This window comes from Leptosomus discolor, chromosome 10, assembly GCF_034619465.1.
Source record: "Leptosomus discolor isolate bLepDis1 chromosome 10, bLepDis1.hap2, whole genome shotgun sequence".
In the NCBI taxonomy this organism is placed as follows: Eukaryota; Metazoa; Chordata; class Aves; order Leptosomiformes; family Leptosomidae; genus Leptosomus; species Leptosomus discolor.
The window spans coordinates 17,718,573-17,742,785 of NC_141400.1; positions in this window are offsets into that span (position 1 = coordinate 17,718,573).

Below are 24,213 nucleotides of genomic sequence, written 5' to 3' on the forward strand. Positions count from 1 at the left end.
GCCGGTGGCGCGGCCCCGTTAAATGCGGCGGCGGCGGCGGGGGCGGGGAGCGGCGGCGCGGGGGGGGGGGGGGGGGGGGGGGGAGCGGAGCCACCGCCCGGCCCGGCGGGAGGGGAAGGGAGGGGAGAGGAGGGGAGAGGGGGCCGCCCCCCGGGAAGGGCATCCATCCATCCGTCCATCCATCCGCCCAGCCACCCGTCTGTCTGTCTGTCTGTCCGTCCGCCCGCCGTGTCCCGGGTCTGCGGGAGCAGAGAGGGGCCAGGAGCGTCCTCCGTCCTCCTTTGCAGCTCAGCGTTTCATCCACGATCGCTTTTTCTTCTTCTTCTTCTTCTGGACTCGTGTTGTTCCATCCTCCCACCCAGTCGAGACTCAGAGCGGGGTGGTGGGACTGACACACTCCGGGGGGGTCTCATCGATCTCAGCCCCTCTGTGACCCCCCCACAGACACACACTCCCCACCCCAGGGAGCTTTGATGGCTGTCACCCGGCCAGCCCAGCCCTGCCCCACACCCTCCTTGAATGCCACCCCATGCTGCCCTCCCAGCATCTCCCAGTGCTGTCATACCCCCCTCCCAGCATCTCCCAGTGCTGTCTGGGGTCACAGAATCACAGAATGTTGGGAGTTGGAAGGGACTTCGAAAGATCATCCAGTCCAACCCCCCTGCCAGAGCAAGACCACCTAGAGTAGGTCACACAGGAACGTGTCCAGGCAGGTTTTGAATGTCTCCAGAGAAGGAGACCCCACAACCTCTCTGGGCAGCCTGTTCCTGGTCTCTTTTAAAGCAGGGCAGGAGCAGTAAGGCTGCCATTGGCATGCCCCCTTGGGTAGGTTGCTCATGTTGAGTACAGCTCTGGGGTGAAACCCAGGGGTGAGTTTTGCAGCGAGCCACATGCCATCCCATTGCTCTGAAGGATCACAGCCACAAAGGTGCTGGCTCGCTGTGGCCAGAGTGACAGGCCCCTAGGAGCCAGCCCTGGTGTCACAGTCATCCTAACAGCTCCCATGGGAAACCTCCATTCCAGCCACAGAGAGTGGTGTTTGGTGCTTGTAATGCCAGCAGAGAAGTCAGACCCTCACTTGAGGCTGTCACTGTGCTCATCACTATGGGCTTCCCAGGAGACAGCCCTTGTAGCAGTCCTGAAGGGCCCAAAATGTGCACGAAGCTCAAGCAACTGATGCTCCTCGTGCAATGCCATGCACAAAGGCGCAGGGAACACTCAAGTTACCTGGCCCGCAGTTGATCCAACCTGACTCACCGCAGCATCCCAGTGTTTGTAATGGATTTGCTCTGACTGGATTGACACCAAAGTTGAATGGCTCTCTCCTCCATAAATCCTCCTGGGAAGCAGAAGGGGTCCTTTGTAGCCACTTGCCCTTAGGGACAGACTTCTGCAAAAACCTCATGTGGCTTTGCAGACTGGGCAGTGGCCAGAAAGGGCAGCTGCTCGGCAAAGGATGGCAATTGAAACACGTCCAGCAAGCAGCCACCGAGCCAAACAGAAGTCTTTAGCAATAATAAACACTTTGAATTTACAAAGATTTTTTTCCGTACAGTAAATAAATCCAATTAGTGTAAACAGCATTAATGCTTCTCAGATAAAATACACAAAACCATGCCTCAGTCGGGTTTCCTTTCCCCAGGGAGTGCCTCATTGCTGCCTCCATCTAAGTAGGTAAATCATGAAGTCTTACCTGCAAATGCTCATGACTCCAGCCTAAAAGACAAGAAATAGAGTTTTCAGGTCTTCCTGAGAAAACGGTGAGTTTTTGAACCCTCTTCAGTATTGCCTAACCCAAGCCTTTCTCAGCTGCAGCTCTGTAAGATGGAGGTATTTTGTGAGTGCCTCCAGTGTTCTGTGTAAAAAGGAGGACTGGTCTATGCTCTCCCCAGAAAGGGGTGACTTTGTTCCCTGGCTCTGGGAAAAGATTTAGGGCTGTGAAGCCTGATCTCCATTTTTCCAGGCCAGTGTTAGACCCTGTCGCCCAGAAGGGAACGAGTCCTCCTCTACCAACTATCATAGTTTATTGCCAGGGAAAGGCTTAAAGCTCCTAAAAAGTGAAACAAAAAGAGGAGGGAGATCACAGCAAAGGCATTGCCAGCTGCTGAATCCTCTAAAACCAGCAACCAGTTGCAATTTCTTTGTAAAGAAGAACAGTGAAGGTCCCATGTGGTGGCAGGGCCAAGCACCTGGACATCTGCTCCTGCCTCATCTCCCCCATGCTAGGCTGCCATTTGGGGAACAGCAACGCCTCCTCTCATTTGCACAGCTGGTTTACAGACCTGTGAGCTTCTCTTCTGGACACCCCCAAGGAACAGAAACCCCAGATCCTCAGAAGAGCATCTTCCCCCAGGAGCACAGGGCTGCCTGTCCTAGGCTGAGCTCACCAGGATCACCACAGGATTCCTGTTATGATCTTCCAAAATGAGGGCTGATGTCCTTGGGACACCAAACCCCGCACTGTAGTCAGCAGAAGTTTGTTGAACCCAAAATGTTAGAAATGAACTTGGCAAAGTTTCTTCCCAGCGAAGTGTTTTCCTGGAGACCAAGCCAACTGCGGGTGAGGAGGGACAAGCAGCTGCAAGGGGTCAGGGCTGAGAGAGGGGAGGATGGGCAGCCCTGACGCCTCCTACGCCCAGCTGCTGGCACGTATCCTGGGTCCTCTGAACACAGTGCTTTTCCTGCCCTCAAAAGTCTGGATTGGTTGTGTGGAGATACACAGAGCAAGGCAAAGGCAGGATGGGAAAGAGCTCGGTGCCCAGGCAGGTGGGCAGAGCCAGTGCATTTGCCATTTGGGCGGCAGAGAGCTCACATGGAAAAGCATCTCCCACAAACCCTATGGGCAAATTCACTGGTTTTATCTACCACTGCTGGTTTTCTTCCTCCCCATCCATCCTTCCCGGTCCTGCTGCCTCCTCGTTCTTCTCCACTGCATCCTTATTCATTATTCCTCTCCAGCAGGACTCCCTGTACTGACTAAGCTTTCAATTAGCTACTGTGAATCTGTTTGAGAGTGATTCAACTGTTGCAAAGAAATATTCAAATACACTAGGCTATCAGACTGTGACCAACCTATTTGTGAATGACCATTGCTTTGGCTTGCACTTGTTTTAACCTCTGCTTTCAGACGGATGTTTAGTTTGAAATGAAATCCATGGGCAGTGGACTCTCTGCACACTCATACAAATACTCTAAAATCAATCATGTAGAAAATTGCACTTACACAAATAGACACTTCTATACACATTTCAGAGTAAGCAATAAGCAGAAATAACAGCTGCTCCACCAAAAGGGAGGAATGGCAAGACATTCCCTAAGCCAAAACGAAGAAATCTTCAGCAATAATAAACATCTATTATTTAAAAAGCTTTTCCTGTATAAACAAATCTGAAGGCTGATATTACTGAATCATTAAAACCATAAATATTTTTTACTTTGTTCTATGAGCTGCACAGAAAGGCCAGGAGGCGATCTTCTAGAGAAAAAACAACTTTCTACCTCTCTAGTAATAGTGTCAGGAGAAATAATCAACAGCATAGAGTTAAAAGGTTTTTTGTATTTGCTTGCCATATTAAATTTCTACTATCCTCATAATAGTACAAGCAATAATCACCATTATAAAGAGATTTAGTGACATTTGGTAAAACCTGCATCCCTGAAACAGGCTGAATCCCCATTTCACTTCTAGCTCTAGTTAATGGTGATTTCAGTTTGGATTTTGTTCCCCAGACTCGCTTCCACTCTTGTTGTCACAGACTCTGAGCAAAAGCACTGAAAATATTGTTGTGCTCTTGTCTTAAACGCAGTAAGAATTTATTCAGAAGAATAAATAGATGAACTTTCATTCATTTTGCTCTTGGAGTGTTTGTGTAACACCCAGCTGATGGATCGCTGCTGCGGCTGGGGGCACAGCCCTGCATGGGACATGGCAGGACCTGAGTGGCTCCAGCACAAAAGGGGCTGAAACAAACAAAAAATTATCCAGATCGATAGAATCAGAATATCACAGAAAAATATTCTCTGGCAACAGCAGCACTCACAGTTTGTGCCTGGCTTGGGTAGGGAGTATGGCAGAGAAATGAGTTAATTGGTGGGAAATAACCTTAACCACAAGCCTGTTAATTTCTTGGTATAAAATTTATCCCATCTTGTCCTACCCTCCCACTTTGTTATGTTTTCACATCAATACTAGTATCGAGGGAAAAGATTTCTCTTCTGTGTCTTTTAAGGTCTTTTTTGAACAACTTCTTTGCCCCAAATGCTTCTGCACTTGCCTTTTGGGTCTTCTTTCCATGTCCTATGTGTTAATGATGTGGCAGATGCTCCTTCACACCACACTCTTGCTTTCACACATCAGCCTTGTAAAAAGATCCCGATAAAGATCACTTAATCCTCTTCATTTCTCTTTGTAGACAGCTCCATTTGATATGTCCAGAGCCTGCTGAAAAAGGGAGAGGACTAATCCCGTTTGCCTCAGCTGCACACGGTGGGGAATTCATGGGATTTATGTTCCAGCTCCACTCAAAACTGTGTCCAGAAGGCCCTCCGTATGTGTAAAGTGTTATTATTATGTACAGTAACATGTAGGTCGGCAATTGGAACAGTGGCAGGCAGCGTGAGCTGTCTTTGAAACCACAGAAGAGCCTGTCCAGCCCCTTAGAGCTGTGACATATGGTGGAAAGTCAGAATAAAATAAAAATCAGGGTAGTGTTTGGGGGAGGAAGAGTGGGGAAGAACAGAAAGAAGCAAAAATGAAACGTGCTTTGGCTATTGAATTTAGTCTGAGGGACAAGTGCTTCGTTAGAGCCTGAGAAAGCGAAAGCCTGCTGCTCGCTGCTGCGGGGGCACAGCCAACTTAGCCCTGTCAAAAGGCACGAAACTGCCAGTTCCTCAGTCTACAGCATCCCTACGGGGCCTTCATCACAAGCTACAGACAATTTGGGTACCCAGCAGTTCACAGACCATGTGTTCACCTGGGAGGAGCCGCAATGCTCCATGGCAAAGGCAGCACAAGCCCAATTCTGACCAAAAAAGGTGCTTGAAGGAAATCGGGTACAGTTACTGGTTGGTTTATCTCTCCTTTCTGATTAAGGGCCGAGTTATTGCTGTATGTCTTGTTAGGTCTGGCCAAATTAATCTACCCTGAGTGGTGCTAAACTGCCTCCCCACAAGCGCTGAAGCAGGGTAGCTGCCCTGGGTTAGCTCGCAAGCTTTAAAAGGCACCCTGTTGTTGTGTCCTCAGGGGCCTCGGGGAGCGCTAGCCAAAAAGGCAATTACACACAATATTCTGCTTCCTTTTAATATATCATTGTGATGGAAGAAATATGTGCTTTATCTTCTCTGGCGTAAACAAAACAATTCTCTTACCTCATCACATAGGCTTGTCATTATCTTCCCACATTAGATACTTAGAGATAAATCTTTTTAAGAACGCCTCTCCGTTGCTGTTTCTCTCTCGTACGCCGACAGGCACACGCACAAAATAAACCCATTGAAGCTCATGACTAGTGCTACGGGGCCAAGCTGATATCCCCTCATCTGTTTTCTATTTTCCCTTCCTTCACCCTGCCCCATATTGCAGATATACGATATAGTAAAATTATAGAGCAGGAAGTCACAAGAAGTAGCAATTCAGCTTTCAGGGAATAATTCAGTGTCACTTAGTCATATCGTCCATATATGAAAAAGGAAAAAAAGAGAGATAGAAAACAGCTCCCACAAGGCATTTCTAGCTCTCACATGTTCTCATTTTATTCCTTATCCTGCAATTTATCTTCTTGTTTTCAGCAAGCCAGCAATGAAGTCAAAAAACCCTAAGAAATCTTATTCTGACATATCTTTCTGGGGAGTATTCATTTCCATGCATAGCTGCATAAACCATGGAAAAGTCTGTGCCATCACTGGAGAGCAAACCACTTGACGAGCAGAGTCTACAGACCTTAAAATGGATAAAAGCAAGTTTTTTCTGGCCTGCTTCAACTGATTTAAAGGTCTGATAGACGCCCAACGTCAGTGCGGCAATCTGCTGAGGTTGGCTGTAGGCCATTTTGTAATGCAGGAAGAGAGCAAACGTTTGAACATCCTGAGCCAAATTACAACAGAGTGTTATTTTGGGATGCTAAGCTTTGAAATCTGAATTCATTTAGTTTATTATGATATATTGGAACTTCCTAAAACAAAAAAACAAAACCCAAGATACTAATTAACTTCAGTTAAATAGAGCAGGCAGAAGAAACCATTGCCTGCCAAAAAGATACACAAACTACATTATGTCAGTAGACCATCTCATAACTGGAGATGCAAAGACAGAAGGCTACTTCTGTTAGCCTATAGACTTGGGATGAAATCGAGCTCACTGAAAGCATGACAAAACTCCAACTTCAAGACCAACCTCGAAAGTCGCTCTGTAGCTCAGCACAATAATTTCTTCAGCAAGATTTTAATATGCTACACTCACCGTGACAAGGTGGTCGTTACCCACTGATCACAGGGCCTCTGCACAATCATCTCTCAATACATTTCATGTGGTTGTTAATGAAACAAAGGAAAAGAGACATTAGAGTATGAAAGTGCAAGTACATTTTCCAGCACACTATCCATATCTCTGAAGTAAACCCGAGGGTTTATAGAAACCCTGTGGGCTCTTGCAGTTAGGAGCATATTAAAAATATTTAGAATCACAAAGTGCTGGGAAGTCAAGAAATAGTTTGGAGAACAGCAGGGTATTTCTGAAGGCCGCAATGCCTTGTTTGAGTCATGCCCTCATCAGCAGGAAGAGAAGCTCCATCTAAGAGAAGAAAGAGGAAGAGCCTTAAATAATAATAATAATAATAATATAAAAATGATTGGTAGCTGTTTCACGTAGCATTTGCACACCACTAATATCCCAGTTCTGCAAAGTTATACAAGAGCTGGTGGTTTTTTCTGGTTACTCCATTCTTCAGACAACGGCCTCCTCAAGCACCAAGGTGAAGCAGGCACATAACAAAGAGCAGGACAGAAGACCAAGTGAGCAGTAATAAACTTTAGGAAAACATGGTCACCCTTTGTAATGAAGAGAGAACAAACTTCAGTGACACTAGAGGAACATCTCACCCAGTCATGTCTCATGCTTGGCCACCACCGAGGAGGCACAGCCCTCCCCCACCGTGATCAGACCAAGCACTCGGACCCAGCAACCACCTTCCTCCTGGGTGATCACAGACCTGACTTTGGAGAGGGTCTCTGCAGCTGGCGGGGGAGGAAACTGAACAACCTCCCTTCTTGCCTTCAGTAACAGCTCAGACAGATGTCTGCTGGGAGGGGAAAGCTAGCACCGAGCCAACACTGGGATGGGGAGATGGACTAGATGACCTGAGCTGTCAGATCCACTTACACACTCCTGGACCAATTTCTGCTGGGTAAAGTTTGACGTTACAGCTGACTGGCTCCAAAAAGAAAGCTCTTCCCTCTCCCACGCACCAGCTCTTCTCCTGCCTCCACCAGCCCAGCACAGTGCTCACAGCCAGCCAGGCAGCTCCTTTGCCCCAGCACGCTGGGACCCCCTTTGCAGGTCCAGCTTCCTGCTGGGTTCGTGGGCTGCAAAGGCTCTCCAGCGGTCAGATGGTTTTTGGAGGCAACAGGCAGGATGAGCAGGAGCAGGGACTCCACCGGGAGGTGGATGGTGCCAGCAGTAGCAGGGACTCGTGCACAGACTCTGCCTGCCCCAGCTTTCCTGCACTGGCCACCTCCGCACCCATTGCCACGGGGCTGGACTGTGGCAGGTACAAGAGCAAAACCACCCCACTCGACATGCTCTCCTGCCTGGCATCGCACTGGCGGCAGCAAAAGACCTTCTCAGGCTTTCTTCAGCTTTGAGGCTCTGCACTGAAGGTGATTATATACCTCTTCAGCTCCTTCATGTCTGGATTCCACCTTTTCCTTCTGCTTCCTCATGGTGAGAAAACTCAGGCGGAGACATCCCATCCTGTCTGCTTTGGGGGGCTGTAAGCCAAGCAGAGCTTCACCCCAGCCCATGATTCTGGAGCGTTTCTATCTGTGTACATGTGCACTGACAAACACAAAAACCGTGTGGACACGTACTTCTCGGTTAAGTATTGTGAGTTCACCATCACTGCAAGGAATTATAGGGGACACATGGCTTAATTTAGTTGCAGTGGGTTTGTAGTTACAGCTGAGGAGATAACATGACAAGGCTAGTAATCGTTTCTAAGAGGGAATGATTTAGTAATACAATCTACAGTGCTTCTAAAGGCTCCTTGATAAAGGGCCAGGCAGAGCTTGAACAGTTTGGATCCATTTCCTCATCACTGCTGAGAACTGCTGTTGCAATATGCGTTAGGAGGGTTGAATGGAAAATAAATGCCTTTGTTATGCAAGTTCAACATACAGACATATGTTCCTGGATAAACCACTTCTACAACTAGCCAGGCCCACGTAGCTTATTTTCCATAAAATACAAGGAGCCGCATTTTCTACAGGTTCCAGTCAAGTATTTGAGAGCGGCATGTGCCCTTTTATCCAGCAAAGCATGGCACATTTCTGAGGTTCACATGCACGTAGGTTTATTGCTTTTTACAAGAAATGCAGGTGTGGGAATTGGTCTCGTAGAAGATGTCTGAACATGCACCAGGACTTTGGCAAGTCCAAAGCAGAGAGAAACTGGAGACATGGATTTTTATAGGAGACATAGCACATTGTAAAGCAAGATATCTTGGGCCAAATCCAGTTCCTCTTGTTTAGGCAAACTGACCTCTTGATTTCAGTGATGCTTCTCACTCAGGCAAGGTAAAGAGGAACTCAGCTTTGGGCATTTATGGAAAGAATCAGAGAAGTGATTTCTTTAGTGTGATACAATAGGACTTTGTATTAGCATTATCCCAAAGTGCTTGGAAATCTGTTATTCAAATGAAGCAAAACCATAGTACGAATAAAGAGCATCTTAAAACCAAAGTTGTTTCCACCACTTGTTTTAAAAAGCAGAGTTGCCAGCTACTGAGATAGTAAGTAAGCGATGCTTTGGCCTGGGAGGATTCCAGTAGGATTAGTCTGGCAGTTGTAGTGCAATCAAGACAGACTAATTTCTTCGTTATTAGTTTTTAATTCTTCTAAGTCTGCTTTTCAGAATGGTTTGGCACCATCTGCACTCATCACTCTCTGACGCTGAAGCTGGCAAGCGGACACATTTGCTTTCTTCTTTTATTATAGTGGAGGGATGGACTAATTTACACCAGGAGTCCAGCGTGCCTGCGAAGCTGGGAGAAGCGGGAAGGCAACGCTCGCTCGCTCCAGCTGCTGCAGGAGAGATGTTTCGTCTATGAGCAGGAACAAATATTTGTCAGACAGGCTTTCCAGTCATATGGTCCTAATCCTTGCAGCAATCTGAAACTCCCAGGATGAGGTCTTGGTTGTTTAATCCCAAACTGTCCTTTTTTTCTAGAGGCCAAATCAGGTAGATGAAGCGTGCTTCTCCCTGCCTGGGGCTCACTGAGAGCAAACCGCAGGGTTTTAGGGATGAGATGTGCAAATACACACCCATGACCATGCACAAAGGCTTGCTCCAGAGCACAACAGGGCTGCCAGGGTGCAACATTACATTTCCAGCACTGGCACTGGGCACCTGTTGCTCTGAGTTTTCAGAACTTGTCAAAATCCAACTGTCAAACTCCCTGAAAGCTCCTGTAAACAAAATCCCTTCTCAAAAGCGAAAAAAAGAATAAGATAAAATGGGGTTTTTTAAAGGTCATCAGAAGATCCTCTGAGCCAATCACTGGGAATACTTTTTAGGTGGTTGAGGTGTCTTTGGCTTGCTCATTAGCCAGTCACTGGCCTTTGGTGATTTACACTTTGAACTGAAGAACCAAGGAATTCCCTGGCCATTTTCGTGCAGAGACTCTTTGGATCAGGAATGCCCAAATTAGGAATTATATCTGAATCCTACTGAGGTCTGAGCTAACAGACTGGCTCATGGCTCCCGGACAGACCCTTATTATTTTAGCCCAGAGGGTACTAAAAAAAGACCATCTCAAAAACATGAGGCATCCAATGGCATATTTTAGGACTGCACATTAAACACACAGACCAGCTACACTCCTTCAGTTTTCTCCTTACATAAAGAGAATCATGCCATGCATATGACAATATTCCAAATATTGTGTGAAATTATGTGAAACAACTTAAAATATTTTGCTTATCAGTACACAGTGTAGAGCAGCCCAGCGTCTAGGGACAAGGTTATCTTGGGCAGGACTGATGCAAGGGAAAGAGCGCAACTAATTTATTATGTGTTGCGTTTTCAGCTGGAAATTTGGGTCACTCCCAGAGGAACCTGACAGCCAAGTCATCAAGGAGGTTGGAAAGTCAGGTCACATCTCTTACTTTGAACTAGATTTTGGCTCTGCAATTTTATGTAAGATTGAGTAATTCCTGAGCATGACTAACCAAGAGCAGCCCGTTTACCTGCAGCCAAGTGCTTCCCGAGAGGGAAGCTCGTGTCTCCCACAGCCCAGGTGAGCCCCAACCACCAAACACCAGATTTGGCCTTGGGAAATGTCTCATTCTCTGCACGTTTTTTTCCAGAAGTCTTGGGTTTTACGTCACACCAAAAAAACCTCTGGGTTTCCGTGTCTCTCCCCCACGTCTGCGGCAGTGGGAGGACTCCCACATTTGTCCCAGGTCAGCAGTGGGTCATGCCATTGAGCAGATGCACGAGGTGGCTGGGCCAAAGGCAGGGTCATAGGTCTGAGCCTCAAAGTACTCACAAAATCTGGATGAGAGTTTGTACCAGCTGGTGGTTTGGGGTTTAGTTAAAGCTCTGCTCACCACCTCCCCAGGACGAGCATCGCTGAGCCCCGAACGTTCAGTCCCAGAGGGGAAGGTGGCTGGGAGCCAGCATAGGGGAGAGTCCCTGAGCCCTCCACTACCCCACAGAAACCCAGACCTGTGGGGCTGAGCATGTTTTGCTTTCAGTGCATTGTAGTCACCTCCAATAAATAACAGAAAGGAAAAGCAAGATAAAGCAGCTGATGCTGCAGAGCTAGGTTGTTTACCCTGTTTCTTGAGGAAGTCCTTTATTTATTTCTTATGTGGCAAGAATCAGCCCTTGGATCTTCAGTTTTCTTTTCTCCTTCTACCTCATTCCCTTTGAACCCATCAGCCGGGGATGTTAGCAGTGTCACAGGAACCAGACCTTTCTGCTAAATCCCTTCCAGATGTCCAGAGCCACAAACATGTCAGTCATTGACAAGAGCCTAATGACAAGTTGCTCCCTGTTCGTTAGCAATGGCTACTGTTTCCTGGCAGAAAAGCTTTTTCTTTCGCCCTCAGAAAGCTCTGAAAGCAGGTTTGGCAGGGAGGGTTTCTTACTCCTTCCCCAGGAACAGTGCTGCTATCTGATGGCTTACAAGGAGCTCCCCATCTCAAGTGCCATCGAGAGCTGCTCTCAGCTCCCCCAGCGCTGCCACCAGAAAACCAGGCACGAGGCACCACATTGTGGAGGTATTTTAGGATCTACAGAGAAGAAGCAAGTGCCAGACTTGGATGCAGCTGGTGGGGTTTGACAATCCCCAGGCAGTGAGGTTCTCCAAAAGCTTGGTGGCATTAGACAGTGTATTTTCTGTATTGGCATTGCCAGCCACACAGAGCCAGGTATGAACTCAAGCAGATGCTAAGATCAGGATGGCTTTAGAAAATAGAAAGTAGGAGAGCTTTCTGGGAACAGGTCAGGATAGAGCTGCTGCTATCAGAAAATCAGCTGTCTATTTCTTTCTCCTAAGCAAGGAGAGCCACGTGGTGATGTTCCTGTCTTGCTAATGGAGAAGGCTGGGAGCTGTGTGCCAAGGGGCCCTCTCAAGCACAGGATGCAACGGGATTTTGGCTCCAAGCCTGGAAGCAAGGTCCTTTCCTTTCTGCTTGCCCGAAGACATGTCATGGTTTTCTCAACCTGTTGCAATACATTAAATTTCACTCCCTTCTTCAAGAGCATTTTGATTGCTATGTTGGATTTGTCTTACACCCCCATCTCCTCACAAGCTCAGGAGGTACTTTTCCAAGTTGAAAGTATCCTCAGAAAAATCAATCTCCACAATACTCATTGTGGAGATTCCTGATGTTTATATTTTCGCCTCCTTTCTTCTCAGTTGATGGATAGAATTTAAAAAGTGCAGCTGGCCAGGAAAGGCTGTTTCTTCCATGGAAAGTGCCAGTCTTGTTGCTGGGATGGGCAGACGGGATGGACTGATGCAACATCCTTTGCCATGCTCCCAACCACACCACCGCAAGGAAATTATATTCAGCAGCTCATCCCACCTTGGCACAGAGGCTGCAGTGAGATGCAAAGCCAAAAATTGTGCTCAAGTCTCTGAGAACCACTCTTTTAATGTAGCTGCTTATTAACTTGACCCTACTTGGGGAGGTTTCTTCCTTTATCCTTTGAATTACAAAAAACATTTTAAAACTTGGTCCCCATGAAGGTTGGGCATTGTGTCAGCTTTAAGAAGCTGAAAATAGTGATGGGTTCTTTGCAGTGAGCAGAAAAATCCACTTGGAGTCTGTCATTTGGATTTATGAATGTAAATGTGCTCTTTTGACTTAATCTTCTTGATTTAAGCTTGTGGTTTCCACACACAGTTTCCATTAAAATTAATGTAAGTCATCTGGGCAAATCTCTGCCAAGTTGACAGGATGAAAGGTTCAACTCCTGGAGCTTTATTCCTTGTTTATGGGTTCACCACTGACCTGTGCAGGATCCAGCCCACAGCCTGGGTTGGAGCCTCCTGTTCCTGCTCAGCAGGACCCTCAGTGATCGGGTACGAGGTGCCTGATCTGGACACCCAAAGCACTGGGGTACGTTAGCAAATGCCTCTGGAAATTGTGCTCCTGAGTCCACCCTCAGAACAAGCACCAGATATTTTCTAGATAAACCAGAAAATCAGACCTTGCTCACCTGTTCGTGCTGCAGAGCTGTTGTGGGTTGAGATGTTCTGCCTGGTGTGAAACCAGCTTCAGCATCAACATCACTTCCAAAGCAACTGCCGTAAACGGGTGAAACAGAAAACAGAGCAACTCTGTAATAATCCCAAACAAGGAGGTTTGATTGCAAAGCAGCACAAACATGTGCTGTAAGAGAACACGTTAGCACAGGGGGATCCCAATATTGCAGGTTTGTGGGGGTTTGGTGAGATTTTCTTTATGTCCATTTGCTTTAAGGAACAATTTCCATGAGTGATATCACCCCCAGGTCACTGGGGAAGGGAACAGGGAGCATGGGGAAGGGCTGGGGGCTGTAGAATGGAGAAACAAACCCACCTCCTAGGTGGCGAGGGGAAGAAGAGGGCTCTGGGAGATGGGTTTCTCCAAATTTCCTTAGGGAAAACATGAAGCACCCTACTTCTGCATGCCCAGCAAACGTGTGTTAACATGCGCTGGGGAGGAGAGACAGGTCTTGTTTTGGAGAGAGCTAGTGGTCCTTTCCTAGGGTCAAGGATGTGATAGTAGTGGAGAAAAAAAGGAATTAAATCATCACTGGGAACTGTGTGGGAGGCAATGAGCTGAATCAGCACTTGGGGGCTCGCTGTCGAACAGAGCTGCATCTTCTAGTGGTTTTATCTGGGGAAATTTGGAGGACTGGCTCTCAAGCAATGCTCCCTTGGGCTGGCCATGGTGGGCTCACATGGATGACCTGAACCTGGGAAGGATTCAGCCTCCAGCTGCTTTTCAAATGGGTGTGATGTGAGAGATCCTCTGCAAAGTTGGTGGGTTTGACTTCAAATGAGTTGCCAATGTCTCAAAGCCTCCCAGTCTGTCCCTCCTGTACACCCCAGTCGCCCTCCTCCTCCTCCTCCACAGCTCATCTCAGTGATGGAGAGCAAATATCTCAGAGCCTGACTGCAACCCAGTTTTCTCCTGAGGTGCAGACAAGTATGGTGGAAAACACAAATGTAACCTTATTCCTCCCCACGAAAGCCATGCAATTCTTTTCCAGTAAGTGATACAGCTGGTCCAGAAAATGCAGCACCCTCCAGGCATTGGCTCCAGTTCGGGGAGCGAGGTGGGGTGGAAGGACAGAAAATCAGGGTGAAAAATGAGATAGGTGAAACCAGGGAGCCGAGCTCTCTGCAAATGTTTTGCTTTGACACTTATAATAGTGGTTATTCATTTTGCAGTAACTTTATACTGCTCTTAACCAAAATAGTCAGTGCAAAAAAATGGCATTATGAGCACTTGAGGATTTACGTGAAGTGTTTAAGTGTTTATATCTGAGCACCCGTGTGCGGGGAGTCCTGTGGCGGCTGCAATTGCTCCATGGACTGGGGACAGCCTGCAAACAGGGGCTGTTCGTCACCAGAAGTGGCAGCCCCGGGGGAGGGTCTGACCAGGGCCTCCCAGATTTGCAACACACCTCAGCACACACCTGGGACTGAAAACAGGGCTAATAACCTCCACCAAGTAAATGTTTTGGATTCCTCAGTTACAGCAGCAAGAGTGTAACGATGTGCCCGTGTGTTCTGACCGATGGATTAATGAACAACAGCGTTGCATAATGGCTGATTATTATTTTTTAAGAATGATTAATAAAATCAGAATAATTATTTTTTTCCTAAACATTGGAAGGCTCTAAGTAGCCAAAATGAAGAAGGGGGGATGTGTGGCAATATTGATTTTACTAGTAGGATAAGTCAATGCTATCTAAGTGACTGAATTTAAACTAAAAATTAGAAAAGGAAGCAGGGTCCATACCTACCATGGGCTATTTATTTCTTGTTGCTCTGGCTTCCCCACTATCCTTCAGCTCTCCTGCCTTTTACATAGCACACACTGCACTATTGTCTCGTAAAAGCCTTAGTTCAGCAAATGAGAAACATATTGCGGCGTCTGACATCGTTACAGACCATGATTCATCTGCATCCCGGTACCTACAGTAGGCTCCTTGCTGCTCTCGAGGGCTGCTTCTCATTCCCAGCCGCCGGCGGAGGCGTGGAGGGGACCCGAGGCTGTGGCTCTGGGTGTTACACATGGGAGGATGAAATCATCAGAGTTAGCACGAACGGTGAGAGGAGAGAGAGGGGAAAATGTCACAACTGCCTATTGCCATGCAATGTCTGGACTTAACCGATCAAATCAACCTATCATCACACTGTCACCCTGGTGACCCGCAAGCGTAGGCCAAGCCTGTGCTCTCCACTATGAGCAGGCTCACCTGACTATAAATCCAAGTGCAGTGCCAACACTAACGAGCCAGCAGCACCATGAAAGGGAGGTGCCTCACTGGTGCTCACCAATCCATACACACTGATAGCAGCAGAGTATCTCACCTGCCCAAGTGCTGCCTTAGACCCTTGGGCATCTTCACTGAGGATTTTTCATTTTTTGTAGTTAGAATTTGGCTTTCCCATTTTGTCTGCCCACTGGGAAAAGTCTAGCACTAACATTAGGCCCCGGTGCTATCGCCTCATGTTCTGCTTAGACTGTAAAAAGCAGAAAAGAAGGAAGAAAAAGTCCTTCCAATTTAAAGTAAGAAAGAAAAGTAGAGTGAGGAGAAGTGAACTCAAAAGTTTAGAAACTGTGAAATCTAGCCAGTAAGACACTCATCAAGAAAATTTCCTGCCAAGTCATAGCTCAGGTTTCTCTTTATCTAGAAAAAGCATTTCACTTTCTTCAAAGGGCTATCACGTTTTTCAGAATAAAAAGCAAATGAAGAGCTTAGTGTGAGGAATCTGAGCTAATAGTGTAAATCCTGTAAGCTCTTTAATAATTAGAGATCTTCATTGGTATTACATAAAGACAAATGATTCCATATAGTCCAAAGCTGATCTGTACTCCTGGTAAGTACCTTAGTCTTGGGTAGCTGGAGGAATAAAGAAATATTGCATATAAATCTCTCCATGATCTTTTTGTATAGAAAAATAAAGTGCAGTTGGTTTTGAAGAAGATCATTGGAGTTGCCATTTTCTTCTTATTTTATAACACAAGTGTGCCATGTAGGAATTTGAACAACAGTTTGTGAAATGTAAGAAATACATTTGTTGGCATTAGAGTAATAAGCAGGATTTTTGATCACTGCTAATATATTATTCTTTCATATATATATACACACATATGTATATATTTTTGCAACACATTACCATAAATCATGTGAAAACGTAGAGCAGATGTTCTGAAGAAGGCGGGATTATTGTGCATTTATTGTGCTTTCATGGGAACTGACCCACAGTGGGCTCAGCATAACATGCCTTATGTATATAGTAATGGGGCTACTTGAAAAGACTATTTATACATGGGGCTAACCTAGTTTTTTTAAACCTGAGAGGTGACTTGTCTTCTTAGTCTGCTTTTAGATGAGTCAGACTGTATACAGACTGTTTCATTAGAAGAATATTTTCCAGTAATTGCCCATTTGTAATAGTCTGCACATCCAGAGGGCAGGTTTCTCAGTCATTTCCCCAGCTCATGCACAAGGATGCAGCGAGTCAAACCTGAGCCCTGTTTGAAACATTGCTGGATCCAAAAGATAAAAAGCCAGAACAGACTGGGTTAAAAATGACTGGTCAGAAAAAGGTTTAAAAAAAACTCCTGATGTTTTACACCGTTGTTTCTGGTGGAGAACTGCACACCGGACGGAAACTGGTCCTATTTATCCCCACTGTGCCCAAGTGAAAGGATTTGTGTATCTGCGTCCCCAAAAGGCAGCCTGAGGGAAGATCAAAATAACTTATTCTTCAAAATAAACTGCTTAAACTAGGCTTGGTTGGCTGCCCATATTTCTAAGGACAATGAAGTGACTGCTGCAGAGCTGTATCGTTTTGCCATCGGTGTTTCTCTATGGCAGAGGTTATGGGGACTAAAATCACAATATAGTGTATAAATCTATAGCAATTTATAAGAAACTATGGATTAATGCAGCAAAATCCTGAGCAGCACCAAATAAAATGCAGAAACTAATGCAACTTTAAGCAGCATCAGAGAGAATATACCACAAAAATATTTCAGAAACACTGATATCTCAAAATCCGCATTTCTTGGATTTTTCCAGTCTAGAGTTCATCTGCCATTGCAGCTCCCACATTTGAAAAATGATTGAAATGCCATACCTGGACATTGGTGAGGAACTGGGCACAGTGGGAGATCAACAGAAAGGTCAAATATAAATATTTCTATATATAAAGAAGGGACCCAGTTGTGATGGGCAAACGAAGAGGTCACGCTTCCTCAGCCCCTCTGCGTGTCAGTTTGGCCCTTGGCAGCATTTCCAGTAACTTTTTCCCCATATTTGGGGATCTGCCCTCAGAGCATGTGAATTTGGGGCTGCCAAGAGCACATTTCTGTGAGAAGGAGGGGGCAGAGGGACACCCCGTCACAGCGACGCCCACGGTGTGAGGAGAGGCCACCTTGGCAAGGCGAGGCAGGAACGCAAACGAAACGTGGGAGACATTGCAACACCCCAGCAAATATTTTCCACGTTTCAGAGCAGACAGTCAACAATGAATGAAAAATTAGAAATTTCACATGCGGACTTTTTTTTTTTTTTAAATTAAAAAAAAAAAAAGGAAAGAAAAAAGAAAAAGCCACTAGTTTCTATGCCGTGCTTGCCAAGGGGCAGCTCTAATTCATCTCCTTGGCCATCTTTGTTGAATTTTCCTGTCTACAATTTGCTAAACAGCTGGATTTCCATGGTTACCAGGGCTCGCTACTGATACGCCTCAAACACACTGTACGTTTTTGTTGGGCAGACGCAGACACCGAGTCATTCCTGCATGACTGCCTGGAGCAGCGGGCTGCAGCTGAGCCCCGCGCCGGTCCCTGCCAGGCTCTGCCAAGGGCACAAAGGTGATGGTAGCGACCAACCCAGGTGAGGGGTGATGGGAGAGAGAATGCTTCATCCTCGCTCTGGGGAAGAGACATCATGCAGCCACCCCACACGGCTTTAAACACTTGGCAAGGGCTGCAGGATTGTGCCGTGGGAGCCCCTGGATCCCCTCCTCTGGCCTTACCCCTCGTACATGCACCAGCATCTCCAGCTAAGGAATCGGCATGGCTTGGCGTGGCCAACTCCCAATGTCCAAACCTTGTTCCTGTTTTGTTTTGGCGTAAACACACACACCTATTGCATCGGTGGTGGGTTCATAGGAGGGACCTGCCACGTTAAATTCAGTCTTCTTTTGAAAAACCCACAGTGCAATAATTAATTTCAACCAAGAGATCGTGTATTTTCCTACTTTTGATGTCTAATAAGCTAATTTTATTCAAGAGGTTGTATAGTTTCCTGCTTTTGAAGTCTAATGAGTAAATTGCATGGAAACCTCCATAAAGCACAGAACTCATTAATAAATGTATAGTCCCTTTGTCCAAGACTTCCAACTTTAAATCAAACGCACAACAACCAGATGTTTTTCACATTACTGCATTTCAAGGTTTTACTGGAAGTGATCTCATCATACATACTTAATGTAGGTGTCCAACTGTGCATGTTATTCATATCACGAATCAGACCTTGCAGCTTTAGGACACCGTGTGGCAAACACAACTATTGTTTAAAGTGGATAAAATTTACACTGAGCTTGCCACAGGGATATGAAGGAGACCAAATTGGATACAATATGCTGATTTTGATGAGTGTCAGAAGTGAGGAAATTATATCATTCAAAAGTTTAAACTTATTGTTAGGAAACACTGAGCCACTGTTTCTGGGAAAGATATTGAATTTAGCCAATCTAGTAAATCAAAGACATTTCTGTTTTTCTTTGAAGTAGGAAATTAACTGCAAATGCAAAAGATGGTGACCAGGACAGAGACAGAGCTGAAACAAGATGTGCATTTTTCAAAGAGAACAAAAATGAAGGCTTGCTTGCAGGGAGGGGTGGAATAACATTTCAGTAGGAAAACATAGCTTCATCATTTTTTAAGAAAATATATGCTGTTAAATTAGGATTTGAACTTTTTTCTAGGAAGCACAGCAAGCCGGTGGAGTGAGGCTGCCTTCCCTGAAGGGATGGAGAGAGCAGGATGCAGCTCAGTCAGTGTGCTTGCACGCTATGGCTTTGGCTTGCTTTGGTCATTAGGGAAATACCCACTACAGGCTCCAACATACAATTATTAATTAGTCACCTATTAATTACCAGCAAGAGTTGGCTGATGGTTATTCAGGACTGTTTGTCGCTAGAGCTCAGCAGTGGGCAGCCTTTTGCCCAGGGCAAGCTGACACCTCCAGTTCATTGCAGAAGAGCAACTCCCCTCCCCTTCCTCCCATGCCTGAATAAGATTTTGAGTTTCCTCAAGACTGTAAGCAACCTCACAGGAAGTTTTCTCAGGGGTCTTCATACTCTTTTTGGATCCTTCTCCCATTGGAAACACCATCGGATCTCAAATCATGCAGAGCATCCCATGGGGCATTTGCTGGAACAGAGTCGCTGAGGCACTCACATGCCATGGCTCCACTCTGAACCAAGGGGCCACAGAAGCCAAGGAAGAAGAAAAACAAGTGTTTAATTTGAGAAATGAGTGAATCCTGATCCATCTTGAATGGATCTCATCTTGCCCCCTGCCATTTCATCCCAACCTGCTTTGATGCCATCTTCCTACAGAGATCAGGTTTCTCTGTACTGCTCTGCCCCAGCTTTCTGGGACATCCTCAAAGGATGGACATCCCCGCAAAGGGAGGGCTCACAGACTTTCCACAGAGAAATGACCATCAAAATTTAAAATATTGCCACTTCCTATTGGGTCAGCTTTGACTCACTGCAGAAGTAATGGGGAAGCAGGACTACTGACCAGCATCTGGCTGGTTTCATCTTTCAGAAATGTGGCAAGTTCACCCAATTTCTCAGCCCATTCATGGTGAAGGAAAGGAGAAAGCAGAAACTACTCATTTTCTCTGTCTACCAGGAGAACAGTGTCAAGGAGCTACTGAATTTGGGCCTCTTACTTACAGCCAGATTGTCCGAGCCCAACACATCTGAGCAGGTTCAGTGGAAGCTGCCCAAGTCCTGGGGTAACAGCAAGGATCATGTTGGCACATATAAAATGAGGAAATTTTCTCCAAATTTTCTCCTTTTAGAGTAATAATAGGCTTTTCAAACACATTAGCAAACCCTTTAGTGATGTCTAGAGACAGGTCAATGTAAATACATAAATCAAACAGCCACGAGCAGGAGAGGACACGGTCCCAGGCCGTACCCAGACCTGAGCTGATGCCCTTGGCATGGCCCTAAGATGTCAGTGGGAGCAGCAGGTCTGGATACGGGAGCTGATTTGCTCAGTGTAGCTCCTGCAGGGATTCGATCACTTTTTGGCCCTCATTAGATGAATGCACATGGCTGTTAGAGCAGCCGAGGCGATGAGGGCTGCCCTGCCTGGGTGCAGCCAGCCCACAGCATTGCCGAGGTCTTGGCTCATTCTTCCTTTGCAAGAGGAATACATTTGGTGCATTGCTTACAACACACTCACTGACATCCCGTCAATAATCTTCATGAGATCTGTAGCTCATTATGAAGAGAATATGGACATGAATTAGGAGGCTGAATCCAATTAGGCTGCGCTAAAGACCACGAAAGCCTGATCCCATTGGAGATGTACACTTTACATGCTGGATGCTTGCAAAGAGCACATTTTGCAAACCCTCGGATCATTTTTGCAGCAGTTCTCATTATCCCCATGCCAATTTCTGTCAATCATAACTGGCACTATAAAATAAATAAATCCCCATACCACTACAGAGGGGTTGGGAACCTTCTGGAGACTTGGCACTCGTGTCACACCGCTTGCCAGTGGGTGAACTCAGCACAAAAGTCCACTGCTACGAGAATAACAAGGCCTTGATCAACTGAGCCTTCAGCATCAAGCCTTGGTCTGTAATCCAGTGAAATTATCCTCTGCCATTTCTTACCAGGCACTGGTGTACAAAGGCAGCAGTGTGCCTGGGCAAGCACGTAGCGAGGCTGCCCAACTCACACCAGCACTGCACCTTCAGGGGCAGGGGCAAAACGCCTGCTGGGTTTTTGCAGGACCAGCGTTTGGGTTTGTTGTTTGGGGTTGGTTTTTTTTTGGGGGGGGGGGTGTGGGGGGTGTGGGTTTGGTTTGGTTTGTTTTTAAAAAAGCATCAAACCAGACTTTTCTGGCCAAAGCAACCGCTTGATCCTTGGCAATTCTCCGGCACTGTTTGGCTGACCCTTGGTGGCAGAGAAATTATTCACGATTGGTTGATATAAGGATCATAACCAAGCAACTTCTGAACCCTGTCCAACAAAGGAGGGCTTCATAATTGTGGTATTAAGTTCCTTGTTATTCCAGGGAAAAAGCTCATGTCAGTCTATACAGACACTGGAAGGAGCAGGAACTGAGCACTGGGAGAGGTTTCGTACGTGATTTGAAAGAGAGCTAATTTTGCATAGTATGTGCGTTTTGAAAGCAAGAGCCTAAAGATTCAAATGATCCACCAGATAACGCTCTCCTGTGGCACCTGCAATACCAAGAACTTGTAACATGGGGAAAGCGATACTCTGCCCTTGCTACAAGCACTGAGAAAAGCACACCCTGAATAGCATTACAAAACTTTAACGACCCCAACACAATTTGCTACGTAAAGGCTTCATGAAAGCATGTAGAATTAAATATAAAAGGACACATATAAACCTCCTGTCCATTGCCTATTGACCATCGTTTCGCACAAGTAGATATCAAAGAGTCTTTTCTGAATGAACTGTAATATTGCTATACTTCTCTCTAAAATTAAGTAGAGGTTGGTTTTGATACGGGCATTAAATAATTTCAGTTTTCAGATAGCAAAAGGGCCCTGCAATTTCTTTTTCCCTTTAAAAAAATGAATAAACAGAAGCGAGGGATGAAGACATCCTTTCCCTGAAAACCAGCTGTGCAGACACGAAAAGCCACTGCACCCTCTGCTGGACACTGCCCAGAGGAGTCCTTTAGACAAACGAGACAAGCTGCATACATTATAGGTTGTCCTGTACACGAGAAATTCAATTTTCCTGAAGATGTCTTTCCAATTGTACAGCACAGATGAAACCACAACGGCTCAAAGCAGCTCTCCTCCCAGGTCGAGATGCCCAGTGGTGCAAATTGTGCTCTGGGTACCAGGAATAATAAATCTGTCATCTGCTGTGACTAGGAGTGAATGGGCAGCTGACAAGTTTGCTTTCAGCAATAATTAAACATCTTTTAGCCTAGGTATCCGAAGTGGCTCAGGGGACAGCCTTGCAGCAGCAACCAGGAGCAAATGGGGGAGATGCATCCAACACTCCTGGTCTGGGCACATCTGGGTCAGAAACACCAGAGGGGCCAAACGCCCCTTGCTGCCCAAGAAGCATCCACCGGCCAGTCAAAATGGCCCAGGGCATCCCCCTCCCCGCACCAGGTTTTGGGGATCCACAGCCCTGTGTGTGTGAGCTGGACGGACACACACACACACACACACACACACAGAGGTCTTGGTGGGACATGGTCTACTTCTGAGGGGCAACGGGGCAAAACTGAAAGGCATCATCCAGCTCCTGAGCTGGATAACCCTGGTCTGAGATAAAGCATTCTGGGTTTTCCATAACAAACCATTAGTCCATGAGGTTTTCCAGAGCCACAGGTCTCCCCCATTTCACAATACAACCGACTAAACCAAAGCTGTGTGTCCAAGAAGGACCTTGCAAACAAGTAGGAGTCTCTTATCAGAGCTGCAGGAGCGTGCGGACTACCTGCAGGCACTCGACTCTTTCTTCAAAGGGAAAAAAAAAGCTTCCCCAGACCTCATTGCATCAAAGCAACAAATCCTAGGGAGGTTTTAATTAACCCTCACAGGCCAACGGAAGGAAATGCTTAGCAGGAAAGACTGTTTTCCAAGAGAAGCCATACAGGAAAGTTATCAGCAACCCAAGCAATAAAATACAAGGGCAGGGAGTAAACTGTGGATTTAATGGCACAAGAAGGAGTTATTTAGAAACCCTCTCTTAATGGTGCAGCATAGTTATCAAACCTGAAGTACACGTTCCGCAGAGGGGGGCTGATACCACTGGAAGCGGCATTTAAGGTATCGCAAAGCAGCCGTGACACCTCAAATTCATGAGGGGGACCCTGGACATGCTCATGTCCTCAACTCTGGGGTTAGTTGCCCAGAAGAAAGAGTTACTGACGAATACTCATTGACAGCATTTCGATTAAATGAGATTAATTCTAGTTTGAACTAGAAAAACAGTTTGGGTGACTTCAATCATCCGCTCTGGTTTCAGTGTTCGTGGCTCTAACAGAGGTTGTCTCATCACTCAGAGGAGCCTGGGCTCATTTTCTGGCTTGTAAGCCTAACCACATCACTCCTCTCTCCATGGCTCCCCCTCTTACGTCAGACACGTTGATTTTTATCCATCTCAAGGCTCTTCATGGCTCTTCACATCTCATCCCTACACTGGCCATCTCCCATGTACTGTCAAGCCATCAGCACCCACCTCCAATCTGCCAGCATCGCTCACCTCCACTGCCGACTGCAAACCCTTCAGCCGGTCCCCTGTCCTGTCCCCTGCTTGGCTGCGTGCAGAAGAGCTCTTCTCCATCCCCCAATGACCCTCCTCAGATGTCTCCTGGAAGTTTGCTCCTCCGTGACGCCTATGAAAAAGCAGGCTAAGCCCTTTGCCCGTGGTGCTGGCCAGCGTGGCCTCCCTGCTGCTTTCCTCCTCCTGCGGGCCCAGCCACTCACCCTATGCACAGATCTCCTTCAGTGGGCTTCCACGCAGCCCTGAGCGCCAGGGACCAGAGTGGCACGATGGAGAGACCATCAGCCGTGACCTTGGAGCAACAAATGACCAAATACACAAACAGGATAACAAACACCGCACCAACTCCCAACTTCTGGCTTTTTTCTTTGCTGGGTGAGCAGCAGTTTAACAATGCCTTCCCATCATTACCGAGTGACTTGTGTTAAAACCAAACAAATCAAAGCTCCTGAGCCAGCTCTGCTGCACAGCTGGGTTCGTGAGCAGCCTCAGCCAAGGCACTGCCTCTGGGAGCAGCTCCTTCACTGCTTGCCTCCACTCTGGCAAAAGCAGGTATGTGCAATGGAAGTGTGTAAGAGAAAGGATGTTTAGACACAGACCTGCATTTTAGCAGCAGCAGACTTTGATCGTTAATGCAAGCTCATCTTCTTCCTCCAGGCCTATACTCTTCCATGGAAAGGCTTGGACAGAGGATGGGGGAGAGGCTTCATCATAACGAACAAATGGT